Source organism: Helianthus annuus, chromosome 12 (assembly GCF_002127325.2).
Source record: "Helianthus annuus cultivar XRQ/B chromosome 12, HanXRQr2.0-SUNRISE, whole genome shotgun sequence".
Taxonomy (NCBI): Eukaryota; Viridiplantae; Streptophyta; class Magnoliopsida; order Asterales; family Asteraceae; genus Helianthus; species Helianthus annuus.
Genome location: NC_035444.2, coordinates 49173097 through 49187639, shown reverse-complemented (window position 1 = coordinate 49187639; position 14543 = coordinate 49173097). Strand labels below are relative to the sequence as shown.

General features: G+C 38.6%; 1 pseudogene; it reads left to right on the top strand.

Annotated features, from left to right (window-relative positions):
* The first annotated feature begins 5376 nt into the window (after positions 1-5376).
* The window catches only part of LOC110892813, a 52281-nt pseudogene continuing 43114 nt past the window's right edge, over positions 5377-14543 (top strand).

Genomic DNA, 14543 nt, shown 5'->3' with positions numbered 1-14543 from the left:
GTAGCGTTTGCAGTCTCCAAACCAAGCATCTGAATTTGCGCTTTCCACCATGAAAGTGCGCTTCCCTCTAGAGTACCAGTAGCAAACTTCACCCAGTTAGCAGTTGGGCATTCACAGACAGCAAAAACAGCTTCGACCTTCTCAATCCAGTGCAGAAGGCCTATGGCACCCTCCGTGCCATTGAAAGGAAGAGGCTTGCAATCCATAAAGGTCTTGAAGGTACAAACACGTGGTTGCACAGGTGCAGGCTGACCTATAGGGTGAGCTGCGAAAGCTGCAGCCACAGTGTTGAGCAGGCTAGTGAACTGAGCCGGGGTCATGTTGACGTTTCCTCGTCCGCGTCCACTCATTGTCTTCATAACCAGAAAACATAGTATGAGTGCGTGATAGCGAGAATAAGATAGAAGAGAGAAGATGTATCTATCTAATCAGGCAACTAGTACGTATAGCAAAGCAGAAAGCATAAGACAAGTAAGCAAGTAACTATGGGTCCGAGCTATGAGGTCAGATAAGTCGAGCCTTGTACTTGGAGTGTAGTGTCGTCACGAGTCACGGGTTATAGTCTGGTTTTTCTCAAAAAGATTTTTCCCCTTTTTAAAACCAAGTTCACTATAACCAATGGCTCTGATACCAATCTGTCACACCCCCAAAATCCACCCGCGGATAACACCCGCTTCGGGGGCGTGACTGACCAGGATCCAGCCACCAATTATACTAAGCATTGGTTAATATCGAAGTAATACTTACTAATCATGAGATTAGCAATATCAAGTTCAGAGTTTAAAGTTTTAAAGTTTAAACAGTAACAAGTAGCGGAAGCATAATTAAATAGTTTTTAAACAGTGTTCATAAGGTAAGCATAATAAATGCCCAACACACGGGCAGACGACCACTACACATCCCAAGTAGCTGCTCCAGTCACTGGCCACCTGCAAAGCATGCAGTAAAGGGGTCAACAATAATGCTGAGTGAGTTCACTAGTTGTCCAGTTTTAAATTCCAAAAACTCGTTTCACCAGTTAATTTATCCGTTTATACATGCCATGGGGAGCTACCCCAAAAGTTAGCGACTAAACTGTTTTCCAATACCGAACACTAGGTAACCGAATGCGTTTCCGCAGGATGCCCCGATGTCAATGTTCTATCATCATTGACGGATGCCTGAGTACATTAGTTCACGACCGATCCCATACCATGGCACGGTGTGAGGCTGGTAAAACCTAAATAGCGCTATCAACTAATAACCCGTTCGCCTGGCACCGGCGACTAATCGGTATTATGTAGTAGGGACTTGAGTGATAGAGTTGCGTTTAGTGCCGTTAGTTGCAATCCGTATAAACAGTAATTAACTAAAAAGGTTTCCCAATACAAGGGAAGATAAAGTAAGTTTGTTTCCCAATAACTAGGGAAGGAGTGTAGACGGTATCCCCTTTACAAGGGGATAGGGTTGTTTTAGTCTCGTGTCCCAAACCACCGGGACGCATGCTTTTAAGTTGTGAACTCACCTTGGGTTGCTCGGTATGATACGTTACTTGGTTAAGTATGTTGGTCCCCACGTCCTAGCATGGTTACCAAGTATGGGTCAAGTCGGGTACAAGTAAACACGTATAAAACACACTTAGCATACATGCAAACATCTACAGTAACAAGTATACGTGCAGCCCAGTCATCAGAAAGTCCAACATACAACCAGTTAGCAGATCAGTAAACAGCCCAAACAATAGACAGCCCAACAGTTAAGGCCCAAAACAGCAAAACAGTCAAAACCCAATAACATAAAACGGCCCAGTCGAAACTAAGGTGGTTGCGACTCGCAACCGAGGTTGCGACTCGCAACTGCGGTCTCGGTCCGTCACGCTTTGGTTACGACTCGTAACCGGAGATTGCGACTTAGCAGGTTTGGTTGCGACTCGCAACCAGGTTTGATGCGTGCTGATTGCGACTCGCAACTGGGAGGTTTCGACTGGTCACGCGTGGTTTCGAGTAGCAACCAAAGGTTGCGACTCGCAACCGTGATAACGTGCATGGCAATCCCTTCTAGAACCTGCAGACTTGTACTATCCAATGAAATTGCATTTTCATGTAACTGCTGTACTATTTCCACTAAAACATGTTTGTTGGTCGATTTGTGCACAAATTTGGATCAAAATCAGTATTTTCAAAATATTTGACACATTCAACTTTCCTTCATGATGTTCATACCATAATCAAACAACATTCAACCATAATCATCATTTAAGCACAAAACTTTGAGATCAAAGAACACATTCTTAACACAAACAGTTTTGACACAATCGGCATTATATTCTCGGTTCCTATCTAGCATGATTCATCACAAATCAAAACTCATGAGATCAAGAAATCATGCATACCATTCGGTCAAAAATCATTCTAACAAGCACCTAGCATTATCCGAATAACAAAAACCATTAAACACAAAACCGGATAATTTTCATTAAGACACTAAATCACCTTCAAGCAATCTCTTAGATCATCAAACAAGCATTTCATAGTAACGAACATAAACAATCACTACCAACATTCAAGAGTTATTCAAAATCAACAAGGCCACAAACTAACCGGTTGATGAAGGGTGTGAAGGGTGGTCTTCCTAGTGCGATGTTGAGTTGATCCGAGAGCTTGATGTCTCCGATTTGGTTCCGAGAAGGAGGAGAGGAGAGGAGGTGACCTTGGTCTTGGTTTGCTAGGGTTTAGTGAGAGGAGATAAGGGGAGAGTATGAGAGTGTGAGAAGAGAGTGTGTAAAATGGATAAGGGAGGTGGGGTTGGGTTTATATAGTGCACCGAGTTGGGCTAGGGGGGTTCCGGGTTGGGTTTCTCGGTTACAAGGCCTGATCCGGCCCAAGTGCTTCACTGTTCACTCGAGACCGTGGTCTCGAGTCGGGTCTCAGGTTTGGTTCACATATATATAACACTTATATATATATACATACACATAAGTAAATCGGCACATAACACATAATAACAAATAGTTTTTCATATATTTTTACTGTTAGTCGATTACGTACACGTTTGTTACATCGAAAGGTTATCCGGAAAGATCCGAGGTGTCACAGATACCAATCTGTCACACCCCCAAAATCCACCCGCGGAGTACCACCGCTTGGGAGCGTGACTGACCAGGATCAAGCCATCAATCATATCAAACATAGCATTTAATATAAAAGTAATTAACGTAAGTCACCATGACATGATTGATGTTCCAAAACCAAACATCGTTTTAATAGCGGAAGCAATGTAAAGTAAATCCAAATAAAGTTATAAGTTCAATAATGTTCATGACCCATCTGCCACAACGACCTGCTCCTCCCTGTGCAAGCTCCATAATGTACCTAAGGTCCTGCAAGGCATGCAGCAAATAATCAACAAACTAGTTGAGCGAGTTCACAGAAAGTAAGTTCATAACATAATGCATAAGTGTAGCTAGTGGGGGCTTCCCATACTAGTGATCATAATACTGGTAGGGGCTTCCCATGTTTATCCTGGCTAATGAGGGCTTCTCATTAACGGTACTTACTAGACTAACTTCCGACCATGTGTTCTTCTTTACCGAGAACAGGAAAACGTACAGGGTCACGTAGGCTTTACGTGACGTGCCCTTCCCCGAGGACAGTGGTACGCGTGGGGGCTACGTAGGCTTTACGCAGCGTGGCCTTCCGACCTGGAAGCCAGTAGATGGTATTGGGTTACGTAGGCTTTACGTAACGTGTCCTTCCCGACCCGGGAGACATATGGCAAATATACTGGGTTACGTAGGCTTTACGTAACGTGTCCTGACTAACCTGAGGACGATGGTCTATAGTCTGGTATATGCGTAAGTACGAGTAATCATTCCATATTCATCATATCCAACCCAATTCCCAACCCGGGAATCCCATGCCTTGGCTGTGTGAACTCACCTTGGTTTGCTCGGCAGATACACAAAAGAGTACAGGTAGCAAGTAAATGGTCACTCACGTCCTATCATGGTTATATAAATCAGGTTCGTATGTAGCGTGTATATTGTATCACGTATAAACATGGCAAACATGTACGCACGTAAGCAGATAAGACATAGCATGTGAGGATCCAATTGTTCTAAGTCCAATCATACCCGGCCCAATGACATAAGCAGCCCCATAACAAAACAGTCCAGATTCCCAATCGGCCCAATTAGTAAACGTATACCGGTCCAATAGCAAACAGTCCATAATTCAAATCGTTGGGCTCAATAGATTGGGCCCGTAACAGTGAAGGCCCAACAGTGTGCGTGTAATTGGTGGTCTCGACTCGCAACGGGGTTACGAGTCGCAACGAGGATATCAAGTCGTAACGGCTGGATGCGAGTCGCAACGGATAGTCTCGGTTCATCCCGGTCTGGTTACGAGTCGCAATCTGACTCGCAACAGTGGTTACGGTTCGTGCGGTTTGGTCTCGAGTGGGGGTTCCAACTCGCAATCCGAGTCGCAACCGGACGTGTAACTGATTTCCATTCTTTTAGTCAATTAAATCCCGTGATTTCAGCTAACATCCTTGGCAGTTTCGAATTCAGATCAAACATGACAATTATCATCAATTACCAACCTTTATCAGTTTCATAATATGGTAATTATCGATCAAACAAGGGAAAACAACATCAATTTTCATGAACCCTAATACCAAACATAATCAAGAACACTTGTCCAAAACAATACATAACAGCCGATTCTTATGAACATCATGATTATAATTCGAACTAAATAATCATCACGGCAGTTTAGCAAGCATCATCAAATCAATTTCCAAGTTATTGACATGCAAACCGATCCACAAGATCGTCTATATACGGTTCATATTGTTTGACATAACAATCAATCATACTCGTTCAAACCAAAGCATGTAATAATAACAACAACATTCAATTACTAAAACACAATCAAACACTAACCGATTGGATTGAAGGTAGAGGATCGATTCGTTTCAAAAGCTTCAAAGTGTGTGTGTGTGCCGTCGGGTTCCAAGCAAGCCGAGAGGGAGAGAGGAAAGCTTCTAGGGTTTGTGTGTGTGTGTTTGTGAATTGCAAAAGTGGTAAAACAAAACCCCTAACTCGGTTTTGTGTGTTGCGAGTGGGGAGTGGGCCGAGCCCACTCGGTTGTCTAATGGACCCGAGAACAAGGAGTGGCCCGAAAGCCTTGTGTGGTTCGAATGGTGTTGTGCGGATCGGGTTTTGTGTTTGGTTTGGGCTCAACAACAATAAACATAACATACACACATAAAAAAAGCACATAATATCATAACATACATCATGAAATCAATTAATCATTCGGGTTTATAAAATCACATGCCGTGCACAAACGTTACATAAAAGCAAGCCTAAAGTTCGAGTTGTCACATACTGCCATGGGGCCAGGGTCGCTAGGCGATCTGCTATCGGATGACGACATAGCGTCTGTAACAAAGCATTCACAATATATGTACACTTATTATCTACCAACATTAAGTATGTAAGCAAGTCAATTCATTAGGAAATCATGTATCCTTCCTAGTCTCCCAGACTAAACCACCTAGTCTCCAAGACTGAACCACCTAGTCTCTCAGACTAAACCTCTCAGTTTCTCAAACTGAACCACCCAGTCTCTTAGACTGAAACACCCAGTCTATCAGACTGAACCACCCAGTCTGAGAGACTGAACCACCCAGTCTCTCAGACTGAGCCACAGACATAAACCTTGAAATTTGTTTCGTGTCTTTTCTTTATAAAAATGTTTGTTTCTTAGATCTGGGCGTTTCGTGTATGTAATGAAAACATGTTGTAGAAATATTTTTGTGAGAGCCCTAATGATTGTAGTCTAGACTCGAGAAGGAATCCTAGTTTGGTACAATCGAAGCTCTGATACCAAACTGTCACACCCTGACTTTTGCGGAAGCGTGATTATGGTGTGACTTGCTAAATATCATTGCATTCAATCATAACAACAACTATATGATAAAACCAAAGATGATCATCCATTAAGTGAGTTTAGAAACATAACAACCTTGTCTTAATTCATAGACTTCAAATTAGAATTACAACCCATGCAAATAGTTTTAGAGTTCCGTAAGGACTTGACAAAAGACTTTAAATAAAACCAGGCCTTGGAAGATGTTTCTTTTCTAGGATAAGACACACTAACCAATTCCTAAGACACCGGATGACATCCTTTATTCTTAACATAACTTGAAACATCCAACGCCCGCCAGATCCATACTTAATTTCCTGAAATACATGTAGTTTGAAAACATCAACAAAAGTTGAGCAAGTTCATGTGTGTGTTTATGAATAAACCTTTGAAACATTTGTAAGTATATTTGTATGTACTTGAAAAACCCGGTATGAAAGCAACAAGGAAAACAGATCATTAATGTGTAGCTAATACATTAATACTTGTGACGTGATGCAGGAAAACTCAAACCTAGTAGATTTGTCTCCAGGAATAAGACATAGTCACCTCATGGGCCACCCTGGTCCACATGTGTGTGGGCTCGCTACACCCAAATAGATCTATCACTCACGTCCCTCGGTCCTACAATGAGGATTAATGGCCTTAAGCGTCATACCCACCACTCACATGATCTAGTAGTACCCTTCCTTAGCTAACCATACCATGTATAAATATTTGTAAATAGTTGTAACATGTACTTCACCCCCGAAGTTATACAACTAAAAATAGTTAAAAGAAAAGGGGAATCATGAACTCACCGTCTTGCGTCTTCAATCACCGTAACTCAAGTTCTTCGGATAAACACGACTACATACAACGTACTAATGTCTATTAGACGAACGGGTCGTGCCTTGACTTAGTATTATTGTCTTTGAGTTATGTTTCTTTGTGTCTTCGGTGTTAGTCCAATTTATATGATTACTTGTTAAAATAATTAATATTTTAACTTAAATTATATTTATTAAATTTTGGAACAATTGTTAAAACAATACATATTATCTTAATACTTCCCAAGTATTTATACTTGTATTTTCCTTCCCAAGGATGGGTGTATTTGTATTCTTATATTTGTATATTTTTGCCATGTATTAGGATCGTGTGTTCTGGTGTGTATTTATACGTATGAGAATACGTATCTTCATGTAATTGTTAAGTATTCTTATACTTAATTTCATATTAATCATTCCAGAATATTATCTTTAATAAAGCCCCCCAATATATATTTCCAAAATAGATATTATAATGAATATTGTTTGGAAAAATTATTTATAACTTTTCTTTTGGAAAAAATATTTGTATTCTCTTATAAGTTCCGAAAATAATATATTTTCAGGTCCAACTTGGAAAATATATTTAAACTCATTTTCTTCGAAAAATGATATGTTTCATATTTATTTGAGAAAATATATATATTTCTCCCAAAATTATTGTATTTCATGTTTGTGTAAGAAAAATAATATATCTTCTAAAAATTTCAAGAAAAATATATTTTTTCATACTTGTAAAAAATAATATATTTTTCCTTGTAAAAAATATGATATATTCTTGTAGTAATGGTAAAAATCATATTTTTACTTCCTTGTTGTCCAAAATATTATTTACCAAAACATTCTTTGTGAACAAATTTTCCGGAATATATTTGTAAGTCTTATTCCATAGTTCGGTTCTCACCAATATTTTTGTGTAAATGTGTATATTTATTCATTAGAATTTTGGTAATATTTTGGATGGTAATTCTTGGTATTTATGTGAGTTATATTATTTCAAGTCCTTAAATAATAACTAATACACAAAGTATACAAATAATCACACACATGTGACTTCTAAATTCATATTTCCCTAAATACATATTTAGTCATTTTTATTTATGAAAACCAACCAACAATATTTATATTTTTGTGACAAAATTTATGGAAAAGTTTATGTAGAAAACTCATGGTTTAAAATACACTTGTAAATATTTGTTTAAAAATATTTTTCTAAGTGTTTATATTTTTAGAAAATTTTGCCATAGTTTCCCCTAACAATGGAGGTTTCCATGCTTTCAAGCATATCATTTTCTTTTGTAAAAATCATCACAATCAATTCACAATCATCAACAAACAACCTTTACTTACCAATTTTGCCAAAAATAAGTAATAACTACTACTTCATGAACTTGAATATTTGTAAAAGTTTGTAGTAACTTACTAGTGCTCTTAGTAAGTCTTGTTACCCTTTAAAACGTGATTAGTTCTTTAAAATTTCATTTTTAAAGACGTTAGATGTTTACAACTTCTTGTCACATTTTCTAAAAATGTTTCTTTATGAAATTTTCTTGTTTCACAAATGTTTTTACTCTTGTTTAACCACTAAAAAATAAGGTTTGTTTATGTACGAACCAAGATTAAATGAAACTCACATTTTCAACTTGGTTCCTTTGAAAAACCATTCATAAATCATTAGATCTATATGATTAATAACTTACTTTGATCTTTATTTTTCAAGAAACAACTTTATTCTTTCAAGTTCATGCTTCAAGTGTGGATGATCTATCATCCTTCAACATTTTTACTTTCTCATCTTGCTAGATTATGTTTTTAATCATAATCTAGCAAGATCTTATGATGATCAACATCATTTCTACAAACAATCAAAGATCAACAAGCATAACAACTCATATTCATCAAGATTACTTCATTAAACAAGCTTATGTTCAAGTTTCATTCTTATGTTCTTTAGGGTTCTTCAAGTTTTTTATTATGATTCATCTTCAACCACTAAAAATGGAAGTAAAATGGGGTGTACAAGGTTCTTACCACTAGCTCAAGGCTAGGGATGATTCAAGTGTAGAAAACAAGTGGATAAAAGCAAATAAGAGAGGTTCTTGAACTTCCGAAAGTTCCTAGCTTCCTTATACACCTCCTTACACCTTTGAGTATGCTTGGAAATGAATGAAATTGATTGAATGATGTTGATGATGGGTGTTGTGGTTTCGGCCGTGGGTAAGCAAGGAAGAAGGAAGAACTTGTGTGTGTTTTAGTAGGTGTAGAAATGAGATTATGAACTTACATGTATACTTAAAACCCATTTCATCAATCTAACTCTTGGATATTATGTCATTTAAAGCATGAACAAGATCTATTAAAGAAATAAAACAAATCATTTTGTGGGGGCCATGTTGGGGCCGTAAGTAGGTGGGGGGTCTAGGTGTAGGCTTGAACTAATGGTTAGTTTGCTAGGTTAAAATCCAAGTATTAGTTAGGATTTAGTTACTAGATATTTTAGGAGGTTTTATGATGTTCAGGGACCATAACTAGCTTGGAAATGTTAAAGCAGTGCTTCCAGTGTAAATTTGGTGTTTCGGGTAGTGTCCGATTGTTCGGTTGGTTACTGGTTCGTTAAGATTCTAAACTTTGCAGTTTAGTGTGCTTTATGTTCCCTTTTTGTGGCAATTTTGATTCCCGACACTTAGGAAAGCATTCAGGACCATTTTACCATATTTCTGCATAGTATTAGATTGTTTAAATGCTGATTTTTGCTGAATTCAGCACTTTGGGTGAGTTTTAGGCACTTTGCGGCACTTAAACTATCACTAGAAAGGCAGTTTTATGATCCTTACTTTCCTACACACTATACTACTGTAATACTTGGTTTCCGGCTCATTCTGTGTCTCAATGCACTCTCTATCTATGTACTGAGTTTTGTCAGCATTTTCCTGATTTATCAGATAACGTTGCTAACGGTACTTAATGCATCAATTAAGGCAATAAAGCTTTCATGCAATATCAGTAATACATTATACAATGTATGATGCACATGTATATATATGGCAGAAATACGAAAGCAATAAATTGCAAATTCAGCACAGTCATTAAGCATTAATCATGGTTAATTAATTGTACGAATACCTGAATTTTTGACAGTTGTCACATTCTCCCCCTGATAAGAAAATTTCGTCCTTGAAATTTATACTACCTTAACTCCTTAGGGTTACATCATGCATGTATAGATATGAATAACACCACAACAACTAACCACAACACCGAATCAAGATCTACTGAATCAGGTGAATCCAAGGACATCTTACTATATTAAGAATCAAATGGTTAAAAGGTCTGTCTCTCATAATTCGACGTCAAGGGATACGAGATGTATACATGTAACATCTGGTGTCACTTATTTCACAGGGGTCCAATAAAAGAGGAGTTCTGACCGATAGAATCCCGTTGGATCGCTTACAAAATGCAAATGAGTTCTAGAAACAATAACACTTGCTCGATGTCAGCAAGCTCAAATGTAACTGCAATATGAAAATGATCTATCAACTTTCGAGCAATTGAATGAATGAAGTTAGGATGTTGACCTTATAGAATTGCGAGAATACACCGAAAATACAAACGAATCTGGTGCATCATTGTATTAATTCGTAGTTGCATTAAGAATGTTTGAATGGCAAGTCAAAAGAAAGTATGTGTAGATCTTAAAGGAGGCTATTGTGCCGGTTGGTGTTGATCCGAAACCGAAGTCGGATTGTTACGGTGTGTTCTGTCTCACTTATGATCTCAAGGCTGTAAGTTTGCTACTATCATTTGTTGTTGGTACTTTTATATTACTCGATAATGATTACACGGGTAAAGTGTTGTGTAGATCTTAAAGGAGGCTGTTGTGCCGGCTTGCTCACTGAGATCTAGCCGGCACTTACACGTGTAATTATTATATTGGCTTTTTTAGCCGAATTTACTTATTTGGTGTTTTATGGTTGGTTGGTTTCGGATGTGTGTATATTAAGTGTTAAAAGTCAATGGCTATACTGTTAATATTTTGGCCTTAAAAATAAGTCTAGAAGTCGGATTCCGAAGAATAATTTTGATAAGTGTTGTGAACATTGTCAGGAAGATAAAACGAAATCATGGAAGAAGATGATTAATGTTGCGGTTTCAGGTGCAGCGGGGATGATAGCCAACCATTTACTCTTCAAGGTAATTAATTATTATAACCGGAAGTTAGGACATTGGATATTAAGTTGTTAGATAAGATTCTAAGTTTTGATATCTGTTATTGTATAGATTGTTATGTGGTAACCGTCTACTGCTACCGATTATATGGTGACCGATAGATCATGTGTGTCACAACCCCCCAAAATGCCACCTAGGGAGTGTCCCTGTCAGGCGTGTGACAAACCAATAACGAGCCACTAATCATATTGAACCAATCACAAGTGTTGAATAAAATCATCAATTATTACTGAAAAGTAGCGTCAATAAGTTTAAATGAAAACCAACATGTCAGCGGAAGCAAATAAAAGAAAACATAGTTAACTGTTTCAAATTAAATGTATGAAATCAATAAACCCATCATTCGTATCCAACCAGCACGACCCATGACCACTCCAGCTACTTCAGACAGCAAGTTTCCAAATCCATACAATCTAAGGACCTGCGAGCATGCAACAAGTGTATCAGACAACGCTGGTGAGTTCATAGTTTTACGAAAACGTTGATTACCAAGTGTTAGTTAATCCATTGAATTTAATTCCGAAAGTAATGTTGAAAACAATGTTGATAATACCCCGAATACAAGACGGCTTCTGATTATTTTGCCCTTTCTCCAATGCTCCTATCAAAGCATTGGTCATGACTAGGTCATTAGTTCAACACCCGTCCTCCCAGGTACGGGGTGAGGTTGCCAAACCTAAGTAGCGCTACTAACTAATACCATGTTACCCCTCAGGTAACCAAACAACACGGAGGGACTTTAATGGTGATAGGATGAGTATATTATCCAACATTCCCAGATTTACCCAAAACCAATCCCTCTTAGGGATTCCCAAAGACTGTCCCAACCACCGGGACGCATACTCAAGAGAGAGATGAACTCACCTTAGTTTTGCTCGGTAAGATTTATTACTTCTACACTTTAAATGTCAAACCCGTTACACGCGACCTAATGTATAGTAAACATAAGTACACATACGTAGGGTCATGCAATGTCCTAGTGTTCCCAACAACTCAAGGTTTAAGTGTAATCCAGGTTAACAAACTGTCATATCATAACATACACGTAATATTATATATCTTTATGTCCGTTGACACGCCATCAAACACATAATCACACATTATCAATGTGCACATAAATATAAACATATCCAACACACTGCACCCTTAATGCACACACACTGGGTCGGCCCATGTCCAGTTTTGTTCGCACGGAGCCCAACTAATACCTTATAACCTGTTAACATCTATACCTAATTGCAACATTGTTATTTGAGTCCGTGCCCATAATATTACGGCCCACTTATCCGATATACATTATACATACTAGACTTAACCCTATTCGCAATCCAATATAACATAATGGCCCACTAATACACCCTAAACCATCCGGCCCACTAACATGTATGTATATATACCATTACTGTTATCCAATCATATATGTTAAATCATTCAGCCTACCTAACCACAACACCCATGTTCATATATTTGAATTAAACACACATATATCGTTGTTGATTTTTTTGAATAATTTTAAATTATAAACTTCACAAGCTTTTTAAATATATGAGTGGTAATTACCCTACCCTCAATCCTCATGTTAACCCATCACGTTCCCCTCCCTTTTGCCGACACCAATACAACCTAGTTGCTTAATGTTTTGATGTTGTTGCCCACCATTTAGTTTGCAGCCGATAACCCAATCCAACCCGGCCCACTATGTTTTAACGCTGCGCCCATCTAAGTGTGGCCCAAGCGTGCGATGGACTCGGTGAGGCGGCCCATTCCGTGTGTGTATGTGACTGAAGTTCGGCTTGTGCGATCAGCAACCGGTTCGTAATTTGTGTGCGGTCCAATTCAGTTTGTGAAGCCCAGACTTAAGTCCGATTGGCTGTGCGATCTATCTTAATTAGCAGCCCAGTTATGTCTCCCGGCCCAAGAGTAATGGTGCGAACAGACGTGGTGTGTTTCAACTTAATGTGTGGCCCAACTACATAATAAGTTCAAGTAAGAATATGATCTAAGTGGGCCGATTGTTTTGGATCTCACCCTCACCCTCACACCAGTTTCACACTTGCAACCTATTCAATGGTAAATTCCATTGTTTACAATATTTCTAGGCATTGGCTTTATCAGTTATGTTCTTGTCTCGTGTCCATATAAATCAACGATTTTCCACTAATTATGCATCCCAGATACCAAGAAGGTTAACATCCAAATCAATTATCAATTAAAAGTCCACATAAATTATAGTGCAACTCAGTTCCTAACTCACCATATATTTACAATCATGCAAACTATCTAATATCACACAAACCGTAGGATCCTAAGCATAACCCTAGATCATGGAATTATCATCATGCAAGGCCTAACATCATATAATACCGATTTTTATACATAGTCGTACAATGATCAATCAAGTTTCAAACCATGCATGCACAACCCTAACATAGTTTAACATACAAAAACATAATTCAGGTTCCCACGTTTTACACATTGCAAGATCACACAATTAACAATAAACATAAAATCTACTAACCAAGGTTCGCCCGAAAGAGGTGATGTCTCGCTGATGAGGGGGATGGAGGTCTACTGTCGTCGTGATTCAAGGGAGGAGAAGATTACGAGAGGGGGGGGGTGTTCTGCCCACTGCGATCGTGTGTTTTAGGGTAGCTTAGGGTTTTGTTAATATGTTACGCTACTAATGTCACACCCTGGCTTTGCGGAAGCGTGGTTAATTTGGTGTGACTTCTTAATACCATAGCTTAATCATAACAAGCTATATGAATTAAAAATATGCAAGATCATCCATTGATAATAAAAATATTAAACATTTTCTTAATGGGTTAACACCCAACAACCATAACTTGTCTAAACATTACAAATGCAAACTTAAAGTAAACATGGTTCAGGGACTGTGACTTGTCCAGGAAAGAGTCACAAGTCTCGAACCCTGGATGACCTCGGGCCTAATGCAGCGGAAAACAAGCCATACCGCGCCAGATCGTTAGTTTCCTGAAATACATGTAAGTTGAAAAATCAACAATAATGTTGAGCGAGTTCATGCGAAAGTGCGTAAACAAACCTTTATCTTTATCAAAAACATGGTATGTAGCAAATAAGGAAAAAGAGATCACCAATGGTTTGCAAGGCCATTGATATGTGTGAAGTGCAAGTAGGGATGACTCAAACCTAGCGGATTTATGCGTCGGGCACTAAGTCACCCCGAGGTCCGTTCAGCTGGACCTGGGGCTGGGCTCGCTACACCCAGATAGATCTACCGCTCCTGTCCCTCGGTCCTACTATGAGGATTAATGGCCTCAAGTTTCCGCCTACCCACTCACATGATCTAAGTAACAAACCTCCTTACGCTAACCATACCATGTATAAAGTATTCATAATCAATGTAACATGTATTTCACCCCCGCAGTTTAGAAAACTGAAAACAGTTAAGAGAAAAGGGGGACATGAACTCACAGTCAGTGCGTAGCTAAATCAAGCACTCCAAATGTCCGAAAGCTGTGCAACGACCTACATGTGCTAATTCTATTAGACGGATGGCCGTGCTTTAGCTTTATAGTTTAATTTTCAGGAAACAGTTAGACAACCG